Here is a 19,302-nt window from a genome sequence, read left to right on the forward strand (position 1 = left end):
ACTCCTAAATGGCACACACTATAGTCTATATTTAAGTATCTACATCTCGATACATCTCCTTTACACTCGTATTGTGAATGCCAAATTAGGGTTTGGGAAATATGATTACCTGTTCTCGTAGTCTTAATGCATACCTCACAGCTAGGAGTGTCGGTACCTCTACCTTCCTGAATATAAAAACACATATAAATAAACACTATCAAAAGCACATCTTTCGCCGTCATCCTCAGTCTTCGTCCGTGCGAAGGCGCCTCAGCTTCCAGGATGTGAGGGCTGCAGGGAATGGAGTTCTGCTCGTCTTCACAGGTGTCCCTTCGAGACTTTCCTGGCTTATATACTATGTGTTGGTAAGCGGACAGGCTTTATTATGGCCTTCTCACTCACGCACCAAATCCCAAAAATAATAAAATTTGTAATCCACAATAGTTCCTCGTTACTCCGACTGAGTAGTGCGTTTTAACCGGATCTTGCAGGGATTCTCTGGATCTGCTGTAACTTGCCAAGAATCGACTGCTGCTGGCTTAACCCTGGAGTGATGTATCCACGGAGTCACTTCGGCTACTTTTATCGCTGTAGGGGTAGACAAAAGAACAACATAAGGACCTCTCCACTTGGGCCCTAACGGTACATTATTCCACTCTTTAATCCACACTTGATCTCCTGGATGATAACTATGAACAGGGGGATAAATATTCACAGGTAATCTATCTTGTACCCATTTCTGTACCTCCTCCATAGTCTTACCCAACTCTACAACCTGCTGCCGGGTAATTCCTTCTCCCAACTGACTCAAATCCCCCCTTAAGTTACCAAGTACGGGAGGTGGTCGCCCATACATAATTTCAAAAGGAGAGAGGCCCATCCTTCTGGTAGGGGTACTGCGGATTCGCAATAGAGCTATGGGTAAGAGAACGTTCCACTTAAGTTGGGTTTCCTGACACATTTTAGCCAACTGGTTCTTTATAGTTCTATTCATTCTCTCTACCTTACCAGAACTCTGGGGTCTATATGCAGTATGAAGCCTCCACTTTATACCAAGCATATGAGTCAGTTGTTGTAGGCACTGATGAACAAAAGCTGGACCATTGTCCGATCCTATAGAACAGGGTAGTCCATATCGGGGTATTATTTCTCGTAGCAGGAATCTTACAACTTCTCCTGCTTTCTCTGTACGAGTAGGACATGCTTCTACCCAGCCTGAATAGGTGCACACAATTACCAACAGGTAACGATGTCCACCCGATTTAGGCATCACTGTAAAGTCTATTTGTAGATCGGACATGGGGAGTCCCCCCATAAACTGGACTCCTGGTGGCTTTACTGGTCCTTGTCTTGCATTATTTTTAGCACACGTTACACATCTTCGTACAATGGCCTGAGTCAAGTTGGACAATCTTGGTATGTAGAAATGTTTTCTGAGAGATTCTTCAGTACTGTCTCTCCCAGAATGTGTCCCGTTGTGATAATTTTGGGCAATTTCTACCGCTAGTGATGCTGGTATGACTATTCTTCCATCTTCTAGCTGATACCACTTGTTCTCCAAATACTTTCCCGGTTCAGTCTTTAACCACTCCTCTTCTTGAGCTGTATAAACTGGAGTCCATTGGGACAGTGGAGTTGGTATAAGAGCAGCTATATGCCCCACATACTCCTGTCTTCCTGATTCAGCAGCACGCTTGGCTGCACTATCTGCCATCCGATTTCCCTTGGTTACATCACCATCTCCTCTCAGATGCGCTCGACAATGTATGATACCGACTTCTTTCGGCTCCCACACTGCTTCCAATAGTTGTAGGATTTCAGCTGCGTACTTGATTTCTTTGCCTTCTGAATTCAATAGTCCTCTTTCTTTATACAAAGCTCCGTGGGCATGAGTGGTTAAAAACGCATACTTAGAGTCCGTATAGATATTCACTCTTAAACCTTCAGCCAATTGTAACGCTCGTGTTAGTGCTATTAATTCTGCCTTTTGTGCTGATGTTCCTTTCGCCAGTGGCCGAGCTTCTATCACCTTGTCTATTGTTGTTACTGCATATCCTGCATAGCGGATCCCTTCTTTCACATAACTACTGCCGTCGGTGTAATATTGAACATCGGGGTTCTGGATGGGAAAATCACGAAGATCTGGTCTACTTGAGAATACTTCATCCATTACTTCCAAACAATCATGTTGACTTTCAGTAGGTTGTGGCAAAAGGGTAGCTGGATTTAAGGTGTTTACAGTCTCTAAATGCACTCTTGGGTTTTCACACAACATTGCTTGATACTTAGTCATACGGCTGTTACTAAACCAATGATTTCCTTTGTAATCCAACAACGTCTGTACTGCATGTGGGACTCGTACATAAAGTTCTTGACCCAGAGTGAGTTTATCGGCTTCAGCTACTAGCAGGGCGGCTGCAGCTACGGCTCTTAGACAAGGTGGAAGTCCGCTGGCCACTGCATCCAATTGCTTAGACATGTAGGCAACAGGTCTTTGCCATGATCCCAAGTACTGTGTCAATACTCCCACAGCCATTCTTCTTTGCTCGTGTACATATAAGTAGAATGGTCGTGTGTGATCAGGTAGACCTAATGCTGGGGCACTCATCAAAGCCTTCTTCACATCTTCAAATGCCGTTTGCTGTTCTTGGGTCCATAAGAAGGGGTCGTGGTCTGTACCTTTGATAGCTGCGTACAGAGGTTTTGCCAGTATCGCATAGCTGGGAATCCATATCCTACAGAAGCCTGCTGCCCCCAAGAATTCTCGCACTTGTCTTCTATTCTTGGGTATTGGTATTTGGCAGACAGCTTCTTTTCTCTCTGGCCCCATAATTCTTTGACCTTCAGAGATATGGAATCCCAGATATTTGACAGTTGGCAAACACAACTGAGCCTTCTTTCTAGACACCTTGTATCCTGCCTTCCAGAGAATGTGTAGTAGATCGTGCGTTGCTTGCTGACAGATTTCTTTTGTAACTGCTGCTATCAACAAGTCATCTACATATTGTAACAATACACACTCTCCTGGGATGGACTCGAAATCCAGTAGATCTTGACTTAGGGCTGAACCAAATAGGGTAGGTGAATTTTTAAACCCTTGGGGCAGTCTTGTCCAAGTCATTTGGCGTTTTGAGCCCGTTACAGCGTTCTCCCATTGGAAAGCGAAAATACATTGACTTTCTGCGGCAATTCGGAGGCAAAAGAAGGCATCTTTGAGGTCTAAGACTGTAAAGTAGGTAGCCCCGCCCGGAATTAAAGCAAGCAGGTTATATGGATTGGGTACAACTGGATGTATACTAACAACCGCATCATTGACTGCTCTCAAGTCCTGCACAGGTCGATACTCATCTGTACCGGGCTTTTGAACAGGCAGCAATGGGGTGTTCCAGGGGGAAGTACAGAATTTTAGGATACCATACCGTATGAACTTATCCAGATAGGATTGGATGTTCTTCTTAGCCTTCTGTGGGATGTGGTATTGTCTTAGGCTCACTGGATAAACCCCAAGTTTTAGTTCAATTTTTATAGGTGGAATATTGCGGGCCAGTCCTGGTGGGTTGTTCTCTGCCCAAACTCCTGGTATATTAAATAATGTCTCATCACTCCTAGGGTTTTGACTAGTCAACACTGTATAAAGTCGCCACTCTTCTTCCTTTGGTACGGATAATGTCATGATACCTGAAGGTCCATTAAACTTTAAAGATGTTGTTCCATTTGGTAGGAACGTAATCTGCGCTTGTAATTTTGATAGCATATCACGTCCCAGCAATTGGACTGGACATTCAGGCATATAAAGGAATTGATGTTTTACTACGTGGCCTCCCAATGTACAGAGTCGACTTTTAAGAACCGGTTTTTCAGCACTTCTTCCAGTTGCTCCTATCACAGTAATAGTCCTTCCAGATGGAGGAGCAACTAGATTAGTCACCACTGAATGTTCAGCACCAGTGTCGATCATGAACGCACTCCTTTTCCCCCCTATTGATACATCGACCATAGGCTCCGCTCGACCAAGGGGGATGGAGCCCGGTCGGTATCAATAGTCCTCCATGACCGTGTCAGCCAATCCTACGAAGTCCCTGCCTTCTCTATCGCGGGACCTTTGCGCTGCTGGAATATACCTGTCTTCCCTAACACTTCCTCTGTTCCCATTACTCCCTCTATAACCATTACTCCCTCCGGGGCCTCCTCTACCTCTCGCTCTGCCTCTAAAGTTTCCGTAGCCTGCCCTGGGTAGGTCTCTCTCGTACTGCTCTCTTTGCGGACATTCGTTCCTCCAATGCCCTTCTTCCTTGCAATACGCGCACTGATTCCTACTCAAAGGCTCCCTACTCCATCTACTATCGCCTCTATCTGGGCCCCGTCTATCTACGCCTGCGATCGCTACCGCTAGCATATCAGCCTTTTTACGCATCTTGCGCTCTTCCTCCTTCTTGCTTTCTGTTTCCCTATTCATATAAACCATATTCGCTACCTCCATTAGTTGGGTGATTGACATACCTGCAAACCCTTCTAACTTTTTTAGCTTGCGCTTAATATCTCCGTAAGCTTGGCTGACAAAGGCGGAGTTCACCATTCGGGAATTATCTGCGTCTTCCGGATTAAAGGGGGTATACAAGCGGTATGCCTCCAATAATCGGTCATAAAAGACACTGGGCGCTTCATCGCTTTTCTGAATCACCTCAACTGTCTTCGACATGTTAATAGCTTTCTTTCCTCCGGCTTTCATGCCAGCAATTATAGCGTCTCTATAGGCTCTGAGTTGAGCCATATCAGCACCATTTACGTTCCAATCGGGATCGGTGTTGGGATAATGTGTTGCGGCCCATGCTGATGGATTGGCTTGGTTTAAAGTACGGGCTTTATCCTCTAGTGCTTTAATGGCTGCTTGATTTATTCTTGTCCTTTCCTCATTGTTAAATAAAGTCATTAATAACTGCTGGCAATCAGCCCATGTCGGGTTATGTGTCTGTACTATTGAGGTGAACAGATCAGTCATAGCTTGTGGTTTCTCAGTATACGAGGAATTGTGGGTCTTCCAATTTAAAAGATCGGTTGTCGTGAATGGGACATATACAAAGACTGGGTCAGCATGTGCCATTTGGCCTGCGGCATCGATATAGGCTGGCCCAGGATTCAGACGAAGAGGCATCTGATAGTGTCTTAATTGTTGGGCACCGGTCAACTGTCGGGTCTGTATGGGGCTACGTGGAGGGGCGTCAGTCATAGGTTCCAGTCGGGGAGAAATAGGGTATGGGGATGTGGGAGCTTGGTTTTGGGAAAAGGTTGTAAATAGAACACTTCGAGTCGAGCTAGATGAAGCTTGACCGGAAGTCTGAAGTGGCGCCAAATCAGGATATTCGTTTTTAATGGGGGTTGGTTCTGATTCCGGAAGGGGAGATTTAGTACGAGGGGGGGTGGATCCTGTACTGGAGGAGGAAGCGGAAGTGGATGGGGGTAATGAGGGGAGGGTTGCAGGACTTCCTGCGTTTGCGTCACTTCCTCTTAACGGAAAGTAAGGGGGCGGCAAAGGGATCTCGGACTCAGGGGGCGTGTCCAAAATGGGCCTAACACCAGTCCTAGTGGACGAACAAGTCCTAGCTACCATGAGGCGACATTGCTCCTCGTGGCATGTCCGGAGCCATTTTGGCGAGTCATTTACGGCCTGTCTCCAACAATCAACATAAGGAAACTGGCCGTAAAGTTCAGGCCTACCTGATACAGCCACGTGTAAGCGCTGTACCAGAGTTGGATCCAAACTGCCACGTGGCGGCCATGCCGCAACCAAAGTAGGCCACTCCCTAGTACACAAAGTGACCAAACGTACAGGAGACATTTTAACCCCAAAATCACAAGTTTTGAATCCCTTTTTAAAATTCTTCACCATACAACCTAAGGGATCCGGGATCGTTGACTGCGACGCACCCATACTTAACAATGGAACGTCGTCGACAACGAATACTATACACGCGTACTATTCAACAGTCACACCCGTTTCCTCTGGCAACAGCACCACGTGGTACGGTTACCAAGTGAAACGTACACAATAACAATAAACACTCAGGGAATTCCCGTACACACACAGCTGTTACACCAGTCACTATATAATCAATATTATGCCCTTTGGCGTAACTATACAGTCACCCACGCTATAATTCTCTATATACGAATTACCCGTCTATAACACACCCCAGTAACATCGTCTTTTACAAATAGCGGTTACAGTACGGTTAGCATAGGTCAAAGCACAAGTTAAGGTCACAATACAATTATTAGTGGTTATGGTGTTAAACATGCAATGGACGACAATGATTAGTACTTATATACAGTGTCAGTAAATATACAGGGTTATGGTACCGTGCACTATAATACAGCAACACACTATTAACACTCTCGCTAGACGGCTGAGCTCGCGCTATCTAACAAGATATACACTTTACTAAACAATCTTTAACACATTTACAATTCCCAACTAAACTATTGGCCAGTACCTTGATGGACTACCTAAAACTATATACACCCGTTTTGGTTAGCCACACTGCCCAATCACCACATATAGCGAGCTAGAGAACCGAATTTACACAGGCGCCTCTTAGTCGCACTATCAAAAGTCTAGTGGGTTCCAAATTTACACGCCTTCCCACTTAGCCCAGATAGGTTGAGAGCTAGCGAACCGAATTTACACAGGCGCCGCTTAGTCTCCCGGTCCCTCCGACCTAGCGAACGTAATATACACCCTAGAACGCTAGTCTAGACAAGACACCGGTGTCCGGCTAGGGCTATTTACACCAGGACCCCGCCTGACTAACAAAATCAAACGGTCTGACTAAAGAGCGTTCGATCGAGCGGTGCGCCTTCGCTCCTTCCCTCCGACAGAGGGGGCAGATACACAGATTCAAAACCCCTTTGGGCCTACCGCACAATCGGTATACCCCTAGTGGGTCCTGCCGTCTAAAACAGCAGTTGTCTTACCTCCTCGTTCCTGAACCTGAGTTCACACTCATCGACGGGGACACCCCAGCACTTCTCACGTAGAGGATGATGATCTCCTGGACAACAGACCAGTGGCGCCGAGACGAAGGGAGGTCCACGCAGAAGTTCAGGGGTGCAGCCGTAGAGAACGTGGGCAAAGATAGACCGTCTCACGCCTCTGCCTCTCAGCTACCGTTGAACGATGAGCTTCCCGGCCAATGCACCAAATGATACCGGAGAAACTGACGGAAGCCAAGCACAGAGAGATGGACACAGGTTTCTTCAGGAAGGAAGAGATTCTTTATTGGATCACCGATCGGGACTCAGAGGGACTAACGTCACCAAAATACAGCAAGTTCTGAGCCCCGGACAATAGTGCAGGCTCCTTATATAGGCACATAACTCCTCCCATATTAAGCTCCACCCGCACATTCTCTTAACCAATCAACACAAATAAGAATTAACTTCCTGTTTGACCGCATGGCTTGTCCAGCACAATGGAGGAGGGGGAATACTACATCCTGTATTCTTGCACATGCTCCGTACACTACTGATCGTATCTTGCCTCGTGCAACCAACTGATCGATACGTCAGCATATGCACGTACACATGCCACGTGGTAATCTCGACCTACTAAATTTATTTTTACCGAGATTCCACCACATTAGCGCTGCTGAAGCACTCTCTGCATTGTCCTAGTGCTCATTCATAGCACAAGCACGTCTAATGATGCTCTTTTGCTGTTCTGCCCAAGATAGTTCCCTGGCATTCCCAGAAGCGGGACACCAGAGAACAGAATTGTGATGGTGAGTCAGGACCCTGAAATCGAGACTGTCCCACAGAAATCAGGACAGTTGGGAGGCATGCTTTGATAAATCTCCAACATGGTTTATATTCTCCTCTTCTCTGTGTGCTTTCTCTATCTTGACTGCCAGGTGCAAAGGACAAAGCTTATAACAATGATTGACAGGATCAATTTAATTTTATTTTACACTCCTCACAAATGCACGAGCCATGTATAGTGGATGAGTAAACATGATTTCTATTTTTAAATGAGTGATAATTTAAGAACCAAAACATATTTGTAAAACTGTTACAACAGGTATTCTAAATAAAAAAAATAGCTAGCCAGCAGCTTTGGAACTGTATTAGAACAGCAGTTAATGGTAAGTGCCTGTAAAAAGCAGCTAGGAACCTTTGAAATTGTAACGCGCTGCGGAATATGTTGGTGATATATATAAATGCTAATAATAATTCTATTGCATCTGATTCCGGTTCAAATCATATCACCGGGTAGAGATAAAAAATAACCAAAAACAAACAACACACAAACTGCATTTTTATTCCCTACTTATTTCAAATCTGCCAGGGATAAGCCCAGTCAAGTTCTTGGCCTCAATGTGATAACTGGAAATGTAGATTGAAGTTAGATTGCTTTGCAACATAATAGATAGCTCCTGTACATAATACTTTAAACAGGCTATGAATCAACATGCTTTGAGCTAAATAATTATCTTTCTAAATTTAATTGAAATGGACATTGTGATTCATTTATCTTTCTTAGAAATAAAATTACTGTCTAATTCTTGTTCGTCTTCCCTGCTGACCTTCCTGGCATCACTGTTTCTTGACTCATACATCTTGGCAAGAAAATATCTTATAAGACTCCCACTTACCAAGCACTGACCATTAACCAAATCAATTCTATAGAGACAATGGTGTCGTGAAAGGGGCACTCCAGTCCGCAAAGGCTTGCTGAAATGCTTTAGGGGTTATAGGAATACTCCAAACATCTAAAGCACTTTAGCAATCTAAACTCAAGAGACAGGCAATTGTTTAGAGAACCTGCCTTGCAAAGACTTATCATGCCAAAATATCATTTGAAAATGTTCCTATTGCAGACCAAGCCCTTATCACAATGCTCATTGATAAAGCTTCCCCTTCCTCTCATACACCTCATTGGTGTTCACCTATATATCTGTTGTCTGATACTATGTTTACCTTTCATGTGGAGTCGCTTGTAATAATTATACTGATGACAATCTTCTCCTATTGATGACCCTGAATTTTTTGAAAAAAAAAAAGGAAAAAAAAGAGTGGTGTAGTGGTTCTAAAATTCCCTGGCACCATCCTCTATGTAAAAAGTCAACACTGGGCTAACACGATTTGCATTATGTTCTGGTGACAAATTTTCAGAACACCCTAATAGTAACTGCTACCTCTTGCTAAAGTTGAATTTCTTAAATATATACAATTTCCTTGTAAAAATAGGACCCCTCTACAGCCACCTTCCACTCACTCACCCATGTGCTGCATCTCATCATAGATAAAATGTTAGAAGCACATTTGCACCTTACTAAATTCTTCCCTGCCTCTGCTTATCAAGAGTTGTCTCAAAATTCTACATTTGGCTTACTTTTCTCCCTAACAACTGTTATAAACCATGGTTGCTTGCTGGAAATACTAGTAACCTCAAACAGATCTTTATCACTGCTTTTGGATCAACTTGTCAACTCCTCTTGCTCGACTCCCTGATATGGCAAAAAAGGGCATTTTTAGTATTCTCTCACCTGACACTCACAAAAACAGCTCCCAGATCTTAGCAGTTGTAGAATGCAAAACTACTCTCGATGTGTGAAAAACTACCCAACGTTAAATCCATTGCAGTGCTTAAAGAAAAAAACAACATAATTTGTTTTACATGTGGACTGGCTAGAAACCTTTGAACGGCACTATGATACATGCAGAGGGTTCTTTTTGAACTCTCCCCCCCCTTCTCCCTTCATGGACAGAATCTTGGGATCAACAACCTGAACTGTCTTATACCATTTGTTGATCCTCTCAATAAAATAAAGTCTATATAAGATATTTTTCTTCAAAGGGATACTTTAGCCCCAATGCAACTTTAGATTAATGACATGGTTTTGGTGTATAGATCATGCCATGAAGTCTCACTGATCTATTTTAAGGTAAGCCAGGAGGCTTCATATTTTTCTATACCCTTTTTACTGTAAACCTACAGCAGCACAATACATCAGAGAAAAAAATCAATTAGAGACAAGTAATTAGGCTATATAAGGCATTTAGTAGTTAACTTACTTTGTTTATGCAGACCTAGCCATGTCTTCCCTGGCTGTGACTTACACAGTCTTCTGGAATACAAGGAGAAATGCCACTGCATACAGGCGCCAAATCCCTCTTCGGGCTCTGTCCCAAGGGGACTGCTACCTCCTCTTCCAATGCAATATATAGTTCTTACACATTCTCCCTACACAATTCCTGAAAAAGTCTAAAGATTTTAGCTTCTTTCATAGCATAGTATGTTTAATTTAGAATTTATTTTCTACTGAAATGTTAATTGCCTATTAACTGCCTGAAGGAGCCTTATGTGCAATTAAAGTTTAATTAACAGAGCAAAAGATAATAACTTCTAAAGTAAACACACTGTGCTGTAAGAGCTGATTGAAAATTGAACCTTTTTTTTCATGGAGGCTCTGTTACGTGTGCCTAGGGTTGCATATACACAAACAAAGGTGATTTAAAGGAACAGTATAGTGTTGGGAATGCAGAACTGTATTCCTAAAACTATAGGGGCCCTCCACCCACCCCTGCCTCGTGGCCCCCATGCAGAGGCAGTTAAAGGGTTAATAAACCATTGAAACACTTTTAACATCAGCACCGTGGGGGAACCTAATATGCAATATGCCGTCACCATAGGAAAGCATTGAATCACTGCTTTCCTATGGAGAATTTAATGACGCTGGACGTCCTCACAAAAAACGTGAGAAAATCCAGGATTGTTTTACGGAGTTAAACTCCATAGACAGCCACAAGAGGCAGTCTTAACCCTGCAAAAAAACAAACCATTTTTTCATTATAGTAAATTAGTCACTTCATTTTAACTGTTATTATTACACTTAAATAGTGCAAATTTAAAACATAAAAAATATTCTAAACATGAACCTTTTTTTTTTTTAACAAATTGATGTTATAAGGACTTTTCCTTGATATAACTAATTTATTTTAATTACATGTCTAATTGCTAATTAGCATTGTTGTTTTAAAGACTTAGACGAGATCACATCAATAGAAATGGTGTTCAAAAGCACATCTACCTTTAATATATATAGACTTCAAAATGAATGTGTCTTCTAATGGAGTTTATAAAACAAAAGCATCTCTTTAAATAAATAAGTCTCCTGCTTGCTTGTCCCAAGCACCTCCCCTGACACACACTATAAAAGTACTGTTTACGCTGACTTATCTTTTGTGTTTGGAGAAGCTGAAAGAGGCGCAGAACATATACAGAAAATGGATCTTAGTAAGGATTGATTAAGCTCTCTCACTTATCCTCTTGTTCTGTTTCATCTGACATCCTCTTTATGTGTAATATAAATAAAGAATAAAAATAAAAATAAGGAATGATTTAGAACAGTTGAGACACTGTCTTCATAGTAACAAGGGAGTTACCCAAATGTATTTAACATACGGTACTTCCAAATGTTTGCAAATAGACAAAAAGGGACACTATAATTCTAGGGGTGTGGAATAGGGTGTTGCTAAGGGTAAGAAAGTTTCGGTGACTTGCTGATAACATTTCTTTTTGCAACTAAAATGCAATATATAGCAAGAACAACATCGCATTTACATAGACTGATATCTAAATAATTTATTGAAAAAATACATTTATTGTAGTTTAAATTCACATTCCAAGGGGGGCTGGGCCGGGCGGCCATGCTAGCAGGCTGTAAGTCACTGGCTAATTCCAGCTAAATACTTGCTTTACACAGCTTGTAACACCCTGGAAATCCATGGTAGAGCTGGAGCGCCTGATATCTGGCGATTCTGGGTCCTGGTGAGAGACTCCGGGACTTGAAGACTGAGGCCTACCTGGAAAGGGAGTGGTGCGGACGCCCGCTGCCTCGCTACCCGCCCCTGCTACAGCTACTCTACGTCTCATCTAATGCCTTCCTGGTCCAGTTCACCCCCCCTTTGGACAGGCAGGGGTCATCCCGGTCCCCACAGAGGAGACGGCTATGCTGCTGATCCAGAGCTGCTATACCAGGGCACGCTGACTCACCCTTTAAGATAGCCGCAGGACCGCATGGCGTAGGCACATGAGGAGGGGAAAATAAGCTGACAAGTAAGAGCGGCTGCTTGCAAGCATCTGGTCGCAGGGGACCCAACGACCGCAGGCACTGCTACTCCGCTACCTTCTACAAAGTCGGTCCCACACCTCGCTGCCAACACGATGGCCTCGTGGCTCACACTGGGCAAGGCCGAACCGCCTATCCGCAGGCAGCCCTAACGGCAATAACTTCTGCTGACCAGAGCTCCCACACATGCACCAAAGATCAGCAGGAACATTTCGGTTTGCAGTTTCCGTGCATGGTAAGCAGGACTAGTCACCACTATTACCTTCCTGGGCTTTGGGTCAACAGACGACAATCCTCACACCACAGCCTCACACCTAGGCACAACATGCAAGCTAGGATCTCTGTTCCTGGCCACTCAACGAGCCAGAACTGGGGGCACATGTGGTAGGCTCATGCAGTGTCTGGGGCTGGCAGAGTGGCACTTACCAAACCTGCCTGTATGTCGGGACTTCACAAGCATTACACCATAGTAGGAAGCGGGAGGAAGCCATAGCCAGAGGACCCACTTGGCTTGCCTGTGTGCCCATGCCAGCGGTTTTGAAGAGTTGAGTCCGGGGGGCTGCGTAGCCCTTACTAATGAACCTCTGTGGTTTTATATTGTCTTTTATCGTTTATTCTCATTTAAGCTTCTTTTGTTCATCATGTTTTATAGGTCTCAGTATGATATATTCTGGCTCTCACTATAGGCACTAGACAGCCTTTGTAATTTTATGGAACACTAATGATTATAATCTACTTAATTATATGCCTAGGCTTGACTACCTCGCCTTTTAGAATGAGGACACAGCAGTACCTACGCTTAAATACCTAAGCATATATACTTTCTCGTATTTAGACATAAGGGCATTTTACATGATGTCAGGATACACACTCTGATTAGGCTTCTATCGATATATTAATATTCCTGCTTTTTACAGCAAAGCCACACAAATGCCTATCAAGCGAAGTCTTTGTTGTTTTCCTCCTTATTAGACAAGTATGACGAACCTGTATAACATTATATTTACTAAAATTGTATCTAATAGCTAGACATATCAGAATAGCCTGAAACCCTAGCCTAAACTACTTTCTACTAATGTGTACTCAGACAGTTTACCTACCTTGATATCTCTAACCTAATGCAAAATTGTGCAGTACCAAAATGTCATATAACGCAACATTCTTGAATGTACATCTTATTAAGAAACGTGTTTTATTTGTTTTATTTGACACTCTTGTACATGATATTGTGGCATTACGAGACTCTTTGTTAATTTGCGCATATCCAAAAATAAAGATTTAAAAAAAAAGAAAAGAAAAGAATTCACATTACTCTGGGTACTATTGGTGTGACGATCTGTTGATACACAATCAATACGGAGTTACCAGGTGTAGCAGAGCTGCAATCCTGAGACTGAATATCTCAGCTGAAGTCATCTCGAGCTGGAACAGAGCGCTGTTTAGTGATTATAGCCCATTCCCCCAGTAGCTGGACGACACACAGTTCTGGGAGTCAACTGAGATTTATTGAGCCACAACCGACTTTTTATCCACAGACCACCAGCATGGGGTTTCCATTGAACATAACACAAACCCCTCCCAGGTGTCTCTGTGTCTGAGAGATAATTAAGTCAAAAGAAGGATAACTCAATTATCTATCAGTAACGGCGGTCTCCTAACTGGTCTGGGAGAGGAACGGGAAGTGGTACAATTTTCTCCAGAGTTCGTGGGATCGCTAGCTGCTAAGGAGTTCCAGGCATTGGACAACCATGTACCTCTGCCTTTCTTGGGGAGACAAAATGGCCACCAATCACTAGAGCACGTGTGTTTGGTTATTTGAATGATGGCCACCCGGGAAAAGCACTTGAACTAATTGCTCCTTTGAAGTTAATGAGCCAGGGTTGGTCGGTGTTCAAAGGGTATGAAAGGGGGGACCACACATGTTCCGTTCGCTCCATGAACAGGGGATACGAACAGTCAAATAGAATGAATACGTGTTATACAGCGTTCCTAGGCTGCTACATGAAGGTATGTTTGGGAAGTCTCAGAATATCTATGGGCAATCAAATGGTATAGTATAAAGTCCACCACACCAGTTAAGAGGGACAGAAAGATTTTGGGCAAAAATAGGGACTGTCCCTCCTAAAGAGGGGCCATTGGCAGATATTATTAAATGTAACTGCTAGTCTTGCTGGAGCCTCTGCGTATGTAGACATCGTGAACAGCTTATGTGTACAACCGAAATAAATTCAATATACAGAGGCACTTACTTGAATCCCTCGTGGTTGAGGCAAAGGGCTCTTGTCTCTGAGATCCAATATGAAAATCAAATAGGAAGACTTTCTACTCCAATTTTTCAATGGAGTGATTTATCAAGCCAACAACATCTAAGCAAAAAGGTTTGACAAAGAATATATGGTCAATGTTGAAATGCTGCATCGTCTTTTTACTGGGATATTGTAGGCTGCAATGGCTTCAATCACTTTACTGGAATATAGAATCTTATCATTGACTAAAAAAACAGTGATTTGTTTTTCTCACCTCTCTATCACTCATTACAAATGAGTCTATTGTTTCAGTATTTTTTATTTTGTTCCCATTATACAAATATAAAAAAACATGCATTTGACACGATAGAAAAAGCATAATGTGTCACAGATCATATTCTATAGATGTTTGGCCAATAATGTTGGAATGTGTGTTATTTAAAAACATATTATTAAAACATATTAACATTTACTTTAATTTAAAAAAAAAACCCTACAAAATTATCTTTTGAGAAAGCCTACAATTTAGGTGAAACGCGATAAGTGTAGGGGTAGGGTTAGGGTTATGGGTAGGGTTAGGAGTAGGGTTAGATTCCTGTCATCATTCCTTTTATTTTCCCTGCCTCTCCAGTTTTGCCACTTTTTAAGAATACCAAGCACTTCCAAAATTCAGCACTTCTGCAATTTGGTATGGTTCAGCACTTCCGAACTTCCGAAATTCGGCACTTTGGCAATTTGGGACTTCGGCAATTCAGTTCGGTTCGGCACTTTGGAAATTTGCCACTTAGGCACTTCGAAAATTCGACAATTCGGCAATTCGGACATTCGGAAGCATCTGAATTGCCGAAATTCGTCCGAATTTAAATTCGGACCGAAACGAATTGCACATGTCTAGTTAGTGTAATCCCATTATATATTATTGTGTGTATTAAAAGATCAAACTTGCCCCTAGATACCATCTAGAAAGGATATGGACATTAAAGAATGGGAATAATTGTTGGAGAATGGACAAGGGCATGAAGATCAAAGAGATGAGGAAATTGAGAGTTGGGGCTGATGTGAATGATTGGGGAGGAGACGCATTAAACAGGTGTCAAGAGATGTGACATGGATGGCTGGAAAAGGGGGCATGAAAGGCAGGATAGCATAAACGTATTGGCTTGAGAGGACATGATGTTTGTGACTTGATTGATAGCACAGAAGGGAGGGGAATCAGACAGAAGGCATTCAAACCTGACATGGGTATCAGAGAGCCTGAAATAGGTAGCTGCATAAAAATGAGTAACACGAGAAGCGAGAATTTAAAATATATGTTTGCAGGGACAGCTTTATGGTATCATAACCACTACAATAAGTTATTGAAAAGTCTACTTTTATGAATGTTCTGAAAATGACATTAAATAATGTTCCGAACAGCTTTCCTACAAACAGAGATTCCTAATAAATAAATCTTCCAAGAAATTGCTGAGACTCTTGTTCCAGTGTATAAAAGCTGAGCACTACCGTAACACATTTTTACACCAAAATATAGTTAATTGTGGAATCCCTTTAAGCCATTTTAGCAGACGTGACATTGCAATAAAAGCAAGAAACGTGTATTAATTTACAAGTTAAGGATGCTTGTGGGGTCTTCCCATGTGTTATAAGAAGCTACATCTGTCCTGGGTTCCATTACTGCTGTTTATACACAGGTAGCGAGAGAGAAGAGAGACCTGATAGCAGTTTTAAAAAAAAGTATTTTTTCATCTTTTTAATCTATCTATCTATCGGTCTACCAATTCATATGTATATCATGCATAAACAGGTATTAGGGGAAAACATTGCCAATGAGAGGATATAGGGACATCATGATTAATAGAGATCTCCACAACCCTGAGATGCCTTTATACAATAATAATAATAATAATAATAATAATAATAATACGTATTATTATTATTATTATTATTCCTACATATAAGATTATTTTAAGAAATTCTATTTTCGCTAAATATCAGTTGTTAATTGCATATTAGTTACACCTCTAGAAAAAGCCATTTATTTAGAGCAATGATTCTCAAAACATGTGAAACCCCATTAGTTCACTATGTAGGGACTTTCTATTGCTCTTTCTCCTTTAGTGATAATGATAAATCATTGACCATCATGAATGCATGTAGTAACTGGTAAAAGGACCCATGGATGATTTTTATGGTGGTTTATAGTTAGCTGTTCCCCTATAGTGCATATGTCCTTCCCACATTTTCTCCATCAAAGGGATACCCTTTCACTCCTAAATGGCAGAGAATTTACTGGAGTCTGATGGGCAACAAAATATACACTAAAACCACTTCATTAAGCTAAAAATGTTTTGGTGCTTAGAGTGTCCCTTCAATGTCGCATTTTCAGTTACTGTTGTATTTATACTTTTACAATTATACAATTATAACAAACGACACATGTTGCCAGCATCACAGTTTGTTCTTTAAACACTAAAGTGCTGATTGCCGGGAATTCAAGGTGAATTCAACAGAATTTCTAATTTAACGCCAAAATGACCAAGTTGAAAAATTATATATTTTGGCTTAAATTTAGGTTATTTAACACAGCAGCTATACGCAGAACAGGAGTTATCAAAGACTGGGATGTCCATCATAAACATGATACTTGACAACCTAGACAATCACGGATCTTTAAGAGGTTAATTGTAATCCAGCTAAGCTGTTCAAGATGCATTGAAAATAGAAGAAGAACGGAAAATGTGTTTTTATTTTTTATACAAGTGAAGTTAAAACATGCCTATCCCATTTCATTTAAACACTTCTTTTCACCACACAAAACAGAAAAACACATCCTAAAAATAAGATTGGTGTCTAATAGCATATTGACATTTACCGAAACCTTCCCAGTGAGGTTATACAGCTGCTCTTCTTTTAGATTTGCAATCCTAATTCCCGAAACGCCAATTCTTGACTGTAAACGCTGTACGAGTGGTGTGAGATGCAACCTTTAAAAATAGTGTTATTTTCTACACATAATAAGGTACAAGACCCTATCAAGCTTCTACTATCAGAAAGAATTTACCGTAAAATTGCCTATATAAAAGAATGTATCCCTTTATTCTTTATAAATACATGCTATTTTCACCATCCTCCCTAAACACCAATTTATTTCTTTTCATAACTGTAGTTTCCTTTTTAAATTTTTTTTCATTTTCTTTTTTTTTTGCTTGCTTTTTTCTTTTCTTCTGGTATTTAAAAACATGTAGAAATTTTGAAAAAACATGGGAAATATATTTTCCACAACTCTAGATACAAAGAGAGATAGATAGATAAATAAATAAATGAAAATGTAAAAAAATTGACATTGTTTGTTTAGAGAAAAAAAAAAAGCTCATCATTTAGAATATTCCCCTCGTAAATATATACTGACAATTTCTATTACGATTGCAGCCAGTAATGTAAGAGACCTCCGCATTACAAAGAGCTTCCTGTGGCTGTATAAATCATCTTCTAGTTTTAAAATTCATAGCTTCCTAAATTGTAGCATTAAGGCAAGTCAGTAGGAAATGGTATAAAAGGGTGGAAACAATAAATGCATAAATGTCTACAGTTTCTTTAGATTTTCTTTGACACATTCTGATCCATCGCCTCTAAATCGACAGAAATATATACATTCTTGACTTTGTTAGGTATATTTAGAACCCCTCAAATGAAATCTTCAAAAACATCTCAAGCAGAAAGATGCATCGGCCGATTCGTGTTCTGTTTACAGTTTCAGCATTATATAGTCGTACATGTTTAAAATAAACATGTTGAGAAATAAATATACAAATCCACAACATAAAACGCCTTAAATAAACAGTATAATAAAATATTTGAAATGCTATTAATATCATATCTGTTAAGGTACATTTTTTCTATGATAAATTTTGTATTCCTAGTTTTGCCTTAAGGTTTTAAAATTTGTATGTGTGTGTTTTTAAAACAACCAGGTGTTGAGTTATTTTTGTAACTCAAAGGATACTCCAGGCCACTATGCATGTTAGGGTGCAGTATATATATATATATATATATATATATATATATATATACATTTTTTTTATTAATATTTAGTTTTTCAAACAGTAACATTATTCAAAAACCCATTTGGTTCTTCCCTCCTAAACACCGCTATACAGATGTCATGTCTTTCCAATAGTTGTAGTTCACCTGTTTTCTACAGAAGTGTCCTAGCAATTGGACTACAGCTCACAGAAATGGATAGCTGGACAAGAGGGGAATAAGATGAGCTGAAGGTAGTGTTGGAGATAGAGCAAAGGTGATTATTAGTGTACAGATGCTTCTAAGAATAAGCTTCCAATTGTAGTGGGCTAATGAGGGTTGAAGATCCATTGAAATGGATCAAATATCAAACACTTAAAATTAAAGGGCATTTGTTGTGTGTCATCTTAGCCATACGTCATCAATAATCTCTTCGAGACATATTAAACATATACCCAGAGTTTGTAGCAGAGGTCAGACTTGTGATATATTTTATGGAATCTCCTATAATCTTTGTACATTCCACTGCCTTTCCTTTGTTAATTAACTAATTCTGCAACTTTTTGACTATCTGTCACAGTGACACCATGTCTGCAATTAACTGATTCTATCTGATTTTTTTTCACAGTGGTTTATCACAGTGAAGTAAACTGTACAATTTAGCTTTTTTTTTTATGATTTTGTCAGTGATGAATGATCTATAATTTTCCTTTTATGTATTATTTTGTTGTTTTGATGTAATCTGTTTAGACAATAGGCTTACTCTGTTAAGTGAGAAGGCAATGTGGATTTAAAATTGAATTCAAGAGTAGCCAAACTGAAAGCATAACTGGCTTTAATTTAAAGAGAGGGATTTCCACCTGCCCATGCCCCTATTGTGGGGCTATTATTAAGAAATGGTGGGTCTCTAATTAAATAATAATACT

Source organism: Pelobates fuscus, chromosome 7, assembly GCF_036172605.1.
Source record: "Pelobates fuscus isolate aPelFus1 chromosome 7, aPelFus1.pri, whole genome shotgun sequence".
In the NCBI taxonomy this organism is placed as follows: domain Eukaryota; kingdom Metazoa; phylum Chordata; class Amphibia; order Anura; family Pelobatidae; genus Pelobates; species Pelobates fuscus.